The 14511-nt window shown below is 31.8% G+C and overlaps 1 pseudogene; it reads right to left on the bottom strand.

Moving 5' to 3' along the window:
- Window positions 1–4518: 4518 nt before the first annotated feature.
- On the bottom strand, window positions 4519–14229 carry LOC138191341 (NADH-ubiquinone oxidoreductase chain 1-like; annotated as a pseudogene).
- Between the last annotated feature and the right edge of the window lie 282 nt (window positions 14230–14511).

The raw sequence follows: 14511 nt of genomic DNA, 5'->3' as shown, positions 1-14511 counted from the left end.
GAATAAGACCTGTAGAAAATCCATTTATTATTGTTGGACAAATTTTAACATTAGTATACTTCTTTTATTTTTTAATATATCCTATATTAACAAAAATATGAGACTATTTATTAAATTAAATTAACCCCACAAATCAATGAACTTGAATAAGTTTATGTCTTGAAAACTTAATATAAAAGTTTTAAATCTTTTATTGATTTAAACTTGAATAATTAAATTTGTAATATAATTTATAATAAATAACAATAAAATATAAATTCTAAACCTATAAATAAAATTAAATAATTTAATGAAACAGGTGAAATTTTTTTTCAAGCTATTATCATTAATTTATCATAACGTAAACGAGGCAAAGTTCCTCGAATCAAAATAAATAAAAATCTAATAAAAATAATTATTAAATAAAAAATTAAATTATATAAATCACCTCCTAAAAATATCAAAACAAATAATATACTTATAAATAAAATTCTTGAATATTCAGATAAAAAAATTAATGAAAATCCCACACCTCTATGGGCTATTCCGCGTCAACCGGATCAGTCATCTCTCAGATATTTTTTTAATTTGGCATGTGGATTGTGTAAGGGGAGTTAGATTTTTGTGCCAAAGCGCGAATCTCATAATGCAAAATTCGATTTTTTATTAACAATAACAAATTAGACTCCCATTTTTTTCAAAAATTCATAACTTCGGCAACAAATTAGATACAATTTTTTTTTTTTTTTCAAATTACGCGGAAAGCTCCATAGAATTTAAAAAAAAATACGAAATGGTAAAAAAAAGTTGTTATCAATTGTTTATTTAACAATTAATTTTTCAAAGATTTTTAAAACAGTGACCGACACGATCAAAAAATTTTTTTAAAATTCTGACATGTTCCTTGAACTGTACTACAACCTGTGAATTAATTCCAGAGGGGTGTTTTTCTTCGTTTTCGAGTAAAAAATCATTAAAGGTGTCGATGCGCATGAAATTGCGGCGCGTCGAGTCTCTACGTAATGGCGGGCGGCCGGTTGCCGTCCACCGCTACCCCGCGGCGGCGTCGCGGCGTTATTTTAGAGTCATTTTCACGATGTAGGACATGATTGAAAAATCTGAAAAAAATACTGTACCTTCACAAGGCCTGCTCAAAGCGATAAGTGAAGTTTCAAGAATGTGTTTTTCACCGTTTTTTTATTACAGAGATTCGAAATTTGTTATGACGCATTATGATTCAAACATGAATTACGAACACAGGTCAAGTGTTGTTCCAGGATATGGAATACCTGCACCTGTGCATGCGTCACCTAAATCCTTCACTATCCAGGTAGTCCAGGTAGGGTCACCACCTCGATTCCGCGAAGGGGTCATTTGGCTAAAGTCAGGTACATTGAATTGCACCTGCATTATGTTAGCCCCATTGGTGGAATTCAAGCAATTAGAAGAGTCGTTGGGTGGGTGAAGCACTATATTCCAGGATATGGAATACGTCCACCTGTGCATGCGTCACCTAAATCCTTCATTATCCAGGTAGTCCGGGTCACCACCTCGATTCCGCGAAGGGGTCATTTGGCTAAAGTCAGGTACATTGAAATGCATCTTCATTATGTTAGCCCCATTGGTGGAATTCAACCAATCAGAAGAGTTGTTGGGTGGGTGAAGCACTATTCTGAACGAGTATAAATTTCGAGCATTTCAAAATGCATAACATTCAATCGAATACCAGTGTAGCGATCAGTGCAATACATCGTCTCATTCTTCACACAAGTAATTCATTTCTGAAAGCAATGTCTACAACAGATGTGAAACGGTGCTGTAATCCTTTCCAAAGAGTTGGCCATAATTGGGTGCGAAATTTGGTAAAGCCAGTGACACCAGCATTACGGAAAAAGTTTCCGGACCTAGGAGAATATGTGTGCATGGATTGTCGAATAAAATTGTACAAATGCAACACAATTACTCCATCTGATAAAAACGAGGTAAGTGATATGAATCATAATTATGCGAGTGGTGACGATCTTGTTTCACCTCCACCAATTAGTGAACAGAGCAGTGTGGAAATGTTTCTTGAGAATGATATCGGGCAAGAATTGTTGTGTGATGTGAAAGAATTGTTTATCAACGCGAAGTGTGTCGCGGACAAAATTAAATATCTCACAATGACTCCTCGTAGTTGGTCCATCAGAGAATTGGAGTTACAATTTGATTGTTCATATAGAATGGCTCGTAAAGCTAAAATATTGCAAAGTGAGCGTGGATTTGGATCCTCCCCAGATCCAAGACCATCTCGCACTCTTTGTGATGATGTTGTCTCTCATGTAGTGGAATTTTACTGTTCTGATGAAATAAGTCGGATCATGCCTGGTCAGAAAGATTTTGTCACTCTTCGCGATGTGGATGGTTCAAAACATCAAGTCCAAAAACGACTTATTTTGTGTGATCTGAAGGAAGCTTACGCCGCGTTCAAGCAACAGCATCCGAATGATAAAATTGGATTTACAAAATTCGCGGAACTCCGCCCAAAGCAGTGTATTTTAGCTGGACCAACAGGAACACATACAGTTTGTGTTTGCAAAATTCACCAGAATGTGAAACTTATGTTGGTGGCGGTTAGCTCAATTTGTCAGACATTCAAAAGAACGTACCACGATTTGATAAAACAGATATCGTGTGACTCTCCAAATCTTTTGTGCTATCTCGGTGATTGTAGTAGTTGTCCAAGTTTTGATATGGTTACACACGAAATGGAAAGTTTATTCGACGATAATTTCGTAGAAAGTATTAGCTACAAACGGTGGACTCATACGGATCGATCTGTTTTAGAAACGATCACGCAAGAAACGGAAACGTTCCTCGAGACGCTAAAGGAACAGACGATAGCCCTCAAGAAACATGATTTCATTGCTAAACAGCAAAGTGCATATTTGAAAGACAGAAAACATCGTCTACAACCAGGGGAGTTCTTAGTTTTGGGTGACTTTGCTGAAAACTATGCATTTGTTGTTCAAGATGAAATTCAAAGCTTCCACTGGAATAACAATCAAGCTACCATCCATCCTTTTGTTGTGTATTATGTTGAAAATGAGGACTTAAAGCATAAAAGCTTCGTTATCATATCAGAAAATCTACAACATAATACAGTCGCGGTCCATCTGTTTCAGAAGAAACTAATCGGTAAGCTTTTTGAGTTCTTCGGTAGTGAAGTTATCAAGAAAATGATTTATTTTACTGACGGTGCTAGTGCACAATATAAAAATAAAAGCAACTTCATTAATTTGACTCATCATTTTGACGACTTCAATGTCGAGGCTGAATGGCATTTCTTTGCAACGTCACATGGAAAAAGTCCATGTGATGGCATTGGTGGAACTGTGAAAAGATTTGCTGCACGTGCAAGCCTACAGCGGCCCAATGAAAATCTTATTTTGACTCCAAGGCAATTATTCGAATGGAGTGTGAGTGCATTAAAAAATATCGCATTTGACTTCTGCAGCAACAGCGAACACGAAGAACATGAAAAATTATTGAAGCCGCGATTGAACCAAGCAATAACGGTTGAAGGCACTCGACGATTCCATTCATTTTTACCTCTATCTATAAAAACTGTAGAATGTAGGGTTTACTCTTCCTCTGATGAGTCATTTACCCGTAAATCTATGCGCTAAGATAGCCATGTAAGTTATGACGAAAACCTTTGCTCACATTTCTAAGGTTAATGCCCAGTTTGATCAAAGATTAATAGATTGTATCCATAGAATAAGCGATTTATTTGTATGAAATATATAATTGTAAGTGCGTTCATTTCGCAGCTTCCACATATCTTCGGGGGTGATTATAAGTACTAAAATAAGTAGCAAGTTATGTAATTATTATCATTTATGTGCACTCTCATGGTGCGTAACTGTTATTTTGAATCTCTGTAATAAAAAAACGGTGAAAAACACATTCTTGAAACTTCACTTATCGCTTTGAGCAGGCCTTGTGAAGGTACAGTATTTTTTTCAGATTTTTCAATCATGTCCTACATCGTGAAAATGACTCTAAAATAACGCCGCGACGCCGCCGCGGGGTAGCGGTGGACGGCAACCGGCCGCCCGCCATTACGTAGAGACTCGACGCGCCGCAATTTCATGCGCATCGACACCTTTAATGATTTTTTACTCGAAAACGAAGAAAAACACCCCTCTGGAATTAATTCACAGGTTGTAGTACAGTTCAAGGAACATGTCAGAATTTTAAAAAAATTTTTTGATCGTGTCGGTCACTGTTTTAAAAATCTTTGAAAAATTAATTGTTAAATAAACAATTGATAACAACTTTTTTTTACCATTTCGTATTTTTTTTTAAATTCTATGGAGCTTTCCGCGTAATTTGAAAAAAAAAAAAAAATTGTATCTAATTTGTTGCCGAAGTTATGAATTTTTGAAAAAAATGGGAGTCTAATTTGTTATTGTTAATAAAAAATCGAATTTTGCATTATGAGATTCGCGCTTTGGCACAAAAATCTAACTCCCCTTACACAATCCACATGCCAAATTAAAAAAATATCTGAGAGATGACTGATCCGGTTGACGCGGAATAGCCCCTATACTCAATATTAAACCCAGAAACCAATTTAGACTCCCCCTCAGAAAAATCAAAAGGTGTTCGATTTGTTTCAGCTAAACAAATAATAAATCAAACTAAATTTAAAGGAAAAGTTAAAAAAATAAATCAAATAAATTCTTGATATAAACTAAATAAAGTTATAGAATAACCTTCAATTAAAAATAAAATTGATAAAATCACTATAACTAAACTAACTTCATAAGAAATTGTTTGAGCAACAGTACGTAATATCCCCAAAAAAGAATATTTAGAATTTGAAGATCATGCAGAAATCATAATAGGATATACTCCAATACCTAAACAACATAAAAAAAACACTAAACTAAAATCAAATGAATAAAAATTAGTAACATAAGGTATTGTTATTCAACAAATCAATATTAATATTAATATAATTAAAGAAGATAAAAAATAAGGAAAAAAATTTGATATTAAAGGAACAGAAAACTCTTTAGAAAATAACTTAATAGCCTCAGAAAATGGCTGTAAAATACCTACAATTCTAACTTTATTAGGTCCTTTACGGATCTGAATTAATCCTAAAACTTTACACTCTAAAAGAGTTAAAAAAGCTACTCTAACTAATACTATAATAAGTAAAATCAATCTTCTTAAAAAAACTATAATCAATTCATTAATATAAATTACTAATTGTATAATAAAATATACATAAATAAATTCTAAATTTATTACATCAATCTGCCAAAATAGTTAACAAATTCAATGAAATTCATTTTAAATAAAATTATAATAATTTAAAATTATGGTCCTCTCGTACTAAAATTTTTTAATAAAATTAAGGATAGAAACCAACCTGGCTTAAACCGGTTTGAACTCAGATCATGTAAAATTTTAAAGGTCGAACAGACCTAAATTTTTAAGCTTCTACACCCAAAATATATTTTAATCCAACATCGAGGTCGCAATTTTTTATGTCAATAAGAACTTTAAAAAAAATAACGCTGTTATCCCTAAGGTGATTTAATCCAATAATCTGAAATATAGGATCAAAAATTCATTAATTAATGTAAAACAAAATAAAAAGTTTATTAAATTTAATTATCACCCCAACAAAATAATTATATTTATTTCATAAAAATAAATTAATTAATAAAATAAATTTAATTATAAAACTCTATAGGGTCTTCTCGTCCTCTAATAAAATTTAAGCTTTTTAACTCAAAAATTAAATTCAATAATTAATAATTATAAGACAGTCTTAATCTCGTCAAATCATTCATCCCAGTCCTAAATTGAAGAACAAATTATTATGCCACCTTTGCACAGTTAGAATACTGCGACTATTCAAAATTTTCACTGAGCAGATTAGACTTTTTATGTTTTATCAAAAAGACATGTTTTTGTTGAACAGGCGAATTAAATTGTTGCCGAATTCCTTATAATTAACTATCATATAAATTTATATTATATATATATATATTATTTTATATATATATATTTATATATATATATATATATATTAATTATATATATATATATATATATATTATTTATAAATATAAATTTATATGATAGTTAATTATAAGGAATTCGGCAAGAATTTAATTCGCCTGTTCAGTAGTATAGTAGTTTTAAACTATTTTTCTTTTGTTTTTTTAGTTCTATATATTATATAGAACTAAAAAAATCAAAGAAAAATAGTATAAAAATATATATTAAAAATTACAAATTATATATTATATAGAACTAAAAAAATAAAAGAAAAATAGTTTAAAACATTTCTCTTTTCTTAGGAACTCACATTGAAATAAATTTTCATGAAACTTATGAATTAAATTGAAATTTTTCGAATTATTCATCAAAAACTGTTAAAATTAGTATGCATTGAAGTTTGACGATGAATATCTTTTAAACGCCTAACTTAATCGACAAATCATAAGACACCATTTTTGTAGAACAGTTAATTTCCTACAAAACTATAAGTTGTGCAATTCATCAAAATTTTTTGTAGGCGAGTTAAAAAATTCATAAGCAAAACAGAAATTTCTCTTAAAATAATCAAACTTTAAGCTTTGATATCTTTTAAACGGTAAGGTTTACGAAAAAATTGTACGAGACCTTTTTTGTAGAGCGTTCGATTTCCTATAACAATATGAGGAGAGATATTTTTTAACGAACAGTTGTCAAAGAGATATGAATTTTTGTTTCTAATACTCAGGAAAAAATGCAAAATTGTAAAGCGGAGGACCTTGTTATCAAAATTAAGAGCTCATATTTGGTGGGAATTCTTCAGAGGTATCTAGCAACTGATTTTCAGAGTATAAAGTAAAAAAAAAAATACTCATTTTTTTTTGGCCCACCCTAATATATGTATATATATAATCAAAAAATTTTATTTTACCATAAAATTCTTTTTAATCAAACATAAATAAATTATTACAATTTATTAATTAAGAATATTAATTTGTATAAAACGTTTAACCGCTACTGCTGGCACAATTTTACTGTCTATACTTTTATATTATTCATAATTCTAAATTTCTTTAATTATTAAAATTAAATGCTGCAAAAAAATATTTTTCAATCAATTAAAAAAATACATCCAAAAAAAAAATAATACTAATATAAAAACCAAAATCAAACTTTAATAAGAAATAAATGAAAATTATAATATATATATATATATATATATATATATATTATTTAGTGTAATAAGCACAAGGATTTTCGTGATCTTCAGAAATAGTTTAATTCTATTATTGATAAAATAAGATTTAAAAACAAATATGTATTTAAAACTTTGAAGGTAATTAGATTATTTAACTTAAAATCTTAATTTTATAGTTAAATATATACCATTGAATTGCAAATTTAAAATTATAAAAATTATCGAAATTTTTAAAAATTAATTACTAAAATATAATAAAATGAAATAAATTATTAATATAATAAAAACATTAAATAAAATAATTATAAAAAAATGAAAATTGAATATAAAATTATTCAAATTCAATTGTGATATTAATTTTAAATATAATAAAGTAGGTGAAATTAAATTTATATAATAAAATGAAACAATTAATGTAAAAATGATAAATATCAAACATTCAATAAAAAATTTATTATTTACTATTGAAAAAAAACAAAAAACTTTGGAATAAAACCAACTATAGGTGGAATACCAGCTATTGACATAAATATTATTATAACTAAAAACTTCATAAAATACGTTATATTATTAAACTTATAAACTTGATTCAACTAATTTATATTAAAATGACTAAAAAAAATACAAATTATTAGATTATTTGAAGAATAAATTATTCAATAAATTAATGAAATATAAAAATCAAATAATATTGACATGAACATCCAAGATATATGATTGATAAAAAAATAAGCTATAATCAATTTTGATGATGTTTGATTCAATCCTAACAATGGACCTATGAATCCAGATCAAATTATTGATATATAAATAATTAATCTATTATGATTATTAATTAGAATAAATGAAGGAGCAATTTTTTGAATAGTTAAAATAAAAAAACAATTAACTCATCTAATATTATTAATAATCTTTACCAATCACCGATGAAATGGACTAGCTCCTAACTTTAAAATTAATCTAATTTGTGATAAAATCATAAAAAAATTTATATTCATAAAAATTAAATTCATTTTCATTATTAAAATTCTTAGAAATAAAAAAGAAGAAGCCCCAACTTGAATAATATGATATATCGTTGAAGAATTAGAAAATTTAGACAATTTATTACTACTATTTATCAATAAAGGAGTAAATGACAATGAATTTACTTCCATACCTATTCAAGCACCAATTCATGATGAAGAATTATTAGTAATTATAATATCAAAAATTATTATTGAATAAAAATATTTATTTAAACTAACTAATTGCATATATTTTTTGGAAGAAATTAAATTTATCATTAAAAATTATAATAATTTACATTAACTATAAGAGTGATTATAATATGACATAATTTATTCTACCAGAATAACCCTTTTTCAAGCATTTTATATAAAAAGAAAAAAATTAAAATTTTTATCAATGAGATATGAACCCATTAGCTTAATTGGCTTATCTTTTTTATATATATAATACATTATTATAATCTCTCTATCTGATAAAAAAGTTTCAAACAAATGAACGTAGAAAAAGATTATAATAACAATAGTAAAAAAAGATTATAATAACAATAGTATACGCATGAAGTTGGCGGTGGGGTGAGATCCCGAAAACAGAACAAAAAGCATCTAGCAAACCCTTTGACAGCTGTCATCGGCTGTTTATGATAGTCTTTGACAAATATCTTTATAGGTATCTGTTTCTGACGCGCAAAAAATTAACATGCAAACGAAAATTATCAAGATGATTCCCGACAGGAATTGTCTTTTTCGCGCGTTGGCGTATTGTGTATACGACACTCAAGATCGACACGCAGAGGTGAGACTGAGTATCGTTTCAAATATAGTGGATAATTGGTCTACATTTGCGGGTTTTATTACAGGTAATGAGTCAAACGGTGCTGTGATTAGGTGACCTGGTGATTACAAATCACATATGAATAAAAATGCAATATATGCAGCTGCGGATATTTTTAAGATATGTTTAATCGTGTATCGCGAAGAACAAATTCATCCACACTGGATCGGATCACAAAATGGAACACAATTCTCGCTACTCTTCACCGGCGACGGAGACAGTGGACACTTTGATGTCTTGCAGAACCAAAATAAAATTCAGATAGTGAGTAATAAGTATGAAAAGTAACAATCAAATAATAGTAAATCTAAATATATCACCAAACAGTCAAAAGGACAGCCAGGATTTACGATGACAATGGAGAAAGGAGGACTTTCAAGCAGCAGACAAGGCGATGAAGATGGTGGATGGTCGGAAGTATCACAAAGGAAAAAGGAAAATAAAATTTTAAGTGCGAAGAACCAAATAAGCCGGAGAATAATGATAAACAAATATTCCTATAACCAGGCAAGAGGACGACCAGGATCTATGTTAACCACAAGAGAAAGAGGTGTTTTACGGAGTGAACAGCAACATAAATATAGAGAAAAAAATAATATAAGGAAGGTGATTTTGGAGAATAACGGGCAGAGCGGTAGCCAAAATAATTCAGCAAGTCAAGGAGATAGACAGATATCAATAGAGAAGGAACACCAATTTTCAACCAACGAATGGAAGCTTAGATTGATGAAAAAAAGAAAAGTAAGCACAGAAGGAATTGAAGTGGACAGCAAGTGCAGGACCTGTCATTAAATCAACATGAAGGAATTCGCCTGTCTACTAGACAATGCGTAAGGAAATAGTGAGGCGCGAAGCGCCGAACAACGAGGCGCGCAGCGCCGAGTGCCCGAGGCGCGTAGCGCCGAGATGGGGTTGGCGCGCGAAGCGCGCAGGGGCGAAGCCCCTAGTAAAATATAAATTTAGGTAATTGAGTTGAATAATTTAATAGAATGAAAAATGATTCATTTGAATCAATTGTTTTTTTTAAATTGAAGAATAATTAATTTTTGAAAATTAAAAATATTAAATTAAATAAATAATCATTTATCTATCTGTATGTTTTCTTCAATTTCAAGATAAGTTCTGATCCATTGTATAAATGTTCCAAATTACAATTCATAAAGTAAATTAAATGGCATTTTTCGAATGAATAATATTTTCATTTAATTAATGTGTGAGCAGATAATTAAAAAATATGTAGGATTTTTTTAATGATTATACATAACTTTAAAAATTTGACTGATGTGGAAAAAATTTTTAATATAAAAATTTCACTTTTTTTAGAAGTAAATTAAAAATTATAATATATATATATATATATATATACACATTAATATTATACACGTATATAACAGAATATAAATGGAGGTAATAAGGTTGAGTAATTTAATAATATAAAAATAATTAATCTAAATAAATTTTTTTCCTTAAATTGAAGAATAATTAATTTTTAAAAATAAAAGAGATGAAATTAAATAAATAATCATTGATCTATCTGTATGTTTTCTTGAATTTCATAATAAGTTCTAATCCATTGTATAAATGTTCCAAATTACACTTCATAAAATAAATTAAATGGCATTTTTCGGATGAATAATATTTTTATTTTAATTAATATGTGAGCAGATGATTGAAAAATATATTGGATTTTTTTAATAATTATATATAACTTTAAAAAATTTAACTGATGTAGAAAAATATTTTTGTTTGGAAATTTCTCTTTTTTTGGGAGTAAATTGAAAATTATAATATATATATATATATGTATATATACATTAATATTATACATTGATATTATACATTAATATTATACATGTATATAACAGAATATAAATGGAGGTAATTAGGTTGAGTAATTCAATAATATAAAAATGATTAATTTAAATAAATTATTTTTCCTTAATTTAAGAATAATCAATTTTTTAAAATAAAAAAGATAGAATTAAATGAATAATCATTTATCTATCTGTATGTTTGCTTTAGATTTCATGATAAGTTCTAATCCAATGTATAATTGTTCGAAATTACAATTCATAAAGTAAATTATATGGCATTTTTCTACTGAATGATATTTTTATTTTAATTGAGATGTGAGCAGATAATTAAAAAATATATGGGATTTTTTTAATGATTATATATAATTGTAAAAAATTGAACTGATGTAGAAAAAATTTTTTATTCGAAAATTTCTCTTTTTTTAGAAGTAAAGTAAAAATTATAACATATACATATATACAGGGTTACCACGATAAGGTGGCCACCCCCCTCCAAAATCTAGCCGTGTGATGATTTGAGAAATTTTTTGCATGATTTTCAAAGGATTTGCCACGATCTCCCCGATAGCGAAGTCGAAATTTTTTCAGAAACAACCGTTTTTGCGCGCGAGAAAAAAATTTTCGATTTCGGGACCAAAAATAGGGTTTAATTTTTTTTTCTGAAAATATGCAAAATCCTGAGTGCGGATATCAAAAATTTTCCGGGATTCGTCAAACCAATCACCCGGAAATAAATCTCAAAATTCGAACTTTTTGTCGAAAATTCGGTACTAACTGGCGGAACAGGTGGAATTGAAATATCTGGCAAAATCGACCAGCGCCAACTTCACCCGAGTCCAGGTAGCGGTATACGATATGTCATTGACGATTCTGCGCGATGAGTTTCGTTGGACTGACTTTCTCTGTTTTCAGCTAGGCGAGCAGCAAGATTAGTAGTTTAAAAATATCTGCATTGAGAGAAGCGTGACAAAAACGTCCGCATTTAAAATTATCGATGATAATTAACACGAAAGCAGCATAACGGGAGGTTAACAAGCATTTTGTTATCATCGGTTGCCAGTGACAACCGTTGTAGCACGGAGGTTAGCGAACGCTCGCGCGTCGCCGATCCGGCCGATCAAGATCCCGCTATTACCGTTTGCCGACGCGGCGACGTCGAGATGATGTAGCGCAAAAATTGAAATTCTTTCGAAAATGATCATCGAATCATCCCGATTCCGTCAAAGTGCAGCATTATTGACAAAGGCTTATCACTCTTATTTTACACAAAAATGATTTGAAGAAACGAACAGAATTCACCCGAATTTTGACAGTGTATTGCTTGTTCGTCGCAAGATTCTAGGTCAGTTTATTTATATTCCGGAGAACGATGCGCGAAAATTGGTTAATTCTGACACCGTGTATTTACTTTCGTACGTCGAATATTTCCGCGGCAACAAAGCACATGGGTGGCCGACTTTTCTGTGATTCTAGTAGTAACAATGAGCGCAATACTGCCACGATCCAGCGTTATTTTCACGCAATGATCAAACCGGGGACAGTAAACCACGGTTCGAAATTATTTTCGATGAAAATATGCCGTTGCATTCTGGAATTTCGTTAATTGTCCGACAAATTGTACGTAATGCGTAAAAACGAAATGACTCGCATTTGTTTAGAACGAAACCCTTGCATTGCTCTTTACTTCGATACGATAATCGTACTATTCTTATCCAGACGACATAAGTATGTACGAAGCACGACGAGCTGAGGTATCGTTAAAGTACGGCAGAAGTATGGCCGATGTTATGACAGAAGTAGAAGCATGAAGGAATAATCGTCAGGTTATGATGATTCATCTACCTTTGACCTGTGATTTTTCCATTTCGTGGGCGACAAAGACAGCATTTTTTCGTAAATGCGATCGCCACGCTTCACTTTCCATTTCAATTCAATGACAGTTCGTCAATGACAATAATTAGCAAGATAATATTGAGTTTGTAAACCGATGCAGAGATTTGATACTTAATTCTATACAATTCCTTACAGATATGGTGATACAAATGTTTGATTGGTTTTTACAGGTGCAATGAAATATTTTGTTTCATTCAAAATATGTACAATGCGTAAATTCGGAAATCCGTTATTTTTTGGGATCGCGCATAGTATTGCACAACAGAATTATGCACGTTCGATACTCCTCTTAAGTTAATCCGTCCTCCTCGCTGAAAATTTTTTCAACGAATGCTGAAATTTACAGGGACGCGGGCATAATATTTGCAATGTTGCCCGCTACATATCATATTAAAGAGTGCTCGGTTCGTTTCTTTCCGACTCTTCTACATAATCTCTGTGACGGCGGCCATTTGCACATTGTCAACCCCCACGTCGTACTCTATGCTTAACCGTACTTGATGACAATTTGAAAATGATAATTATCTTATCAAAATTAGTGACAATTTAGTGTAAAAGTATTACCAACAGATCGTTTTCCGCTACTCGGTGCTGTTACTTTCAGGACAATTTGAAAAGTGTTCCATGAATTCGTTTGATCAACGCATTTATTCGTTTCTTTGTTTTAATTGCGACTGTAGTCGCAGTTTCATAATGTAGCTTCATTGATGCATTATTCACTGAAAATTTGATGCATTATGAAACGGACGCAGCATTATTGTAAATGGTGTATTTTTTCACAGATCACGAGTGCACCACCTCGACATACAAGTTTAAATTTCTGAATCGACGTGATCTGAGATACTGTATTCGTGCGTGTACAGTAGTATAGGGGCACTTTGGGGCGTCACAACAAACCCCCCTCGCACCCCTCTCCGGCGCCAGCCCCTCGCCTAGGAGTGACTTTGGGACGCCATCCCCTTTCTCCGCCGCCCCTCGCCGCGGAGCGAATTTTGGGACGCCATCCCCTTCTCCCGCCGTCCCTCGCCAAGGAGCAAATTTTGGGGCCCCTTCCCCTTTCCCCGCAGCCCCTCGTCTGGGAGGTATTTTATTCTAGAAGCTTCTCCGGACGACCACCCCTTTCCGGCAACCCCTTACCAAGGAGCGGTTTTTCCGCCTCGAAGTTCCGCGGCTCGTCAGCCCTTCGCCCGCAACCCCCTCGCCACGTGCTGAATATCGTGTGACGACCCCTTACCCCGGGTACCGTTGACCGCGAACCAGATTCCGGACTCTACGGGATGGCCTCTGGGCCTGTGCACCCTGACCATGGGACGATCCCCTTACCCTGGTGCCCCTGGCCGTGCGGCCGATTCTGGGGCCACCTACCCATCTGGCCCCGCTACCTCCGTTTACGAAGCGAACTCTGCGGCTTGGACGTTTGGGGTTACAGGTCCTCCACCCTGGCTCTCGTTCTTTCTCCATCCCTGCTCTCTGTGTCGGGTGCTCGTGTCACTGACCTTACCCAGCCGTCAGTGTTTATCCTAAGGTTTACGTGCGCTTGGAAAATATAGACCTGGTCACTCTCTCTCTCTTTCTTAATGCAAGACTATAGGCATACTTAGATGTACGAGGATCAGGGTGGGTGGGTGAGGAAACAGAACTCAATGGTGGATTGCGTAGAAAAATCAAATCTCATTCTCACAGGTTTATTCGGTTAACACAGGTGCAAATACGTACATGGTTATTACTATTTGTTTGCTTGTT

Source organism: Neodiprion pinetum, unplaced genomic scaffold (assembly GCF_021155775.2).
Source record: "Neodiprion pinetum isolate iyNeoPine1 unplaced genomic scaffold, iyNeoPine1.2 ptg000083l, whole genome shotgun sequence".
Classification (NCBI taxonomy): Eukaryota; Metazoa; Arthropoda; class Insecta; order Hymenoptera; family Diprionidae; genus Neodiprion; species Neodiprion pinetum.
Note: the sequence above shows the minus strand (reverse complement) of the source record. Positions and strands in the feature narration are given on the sequence as shown.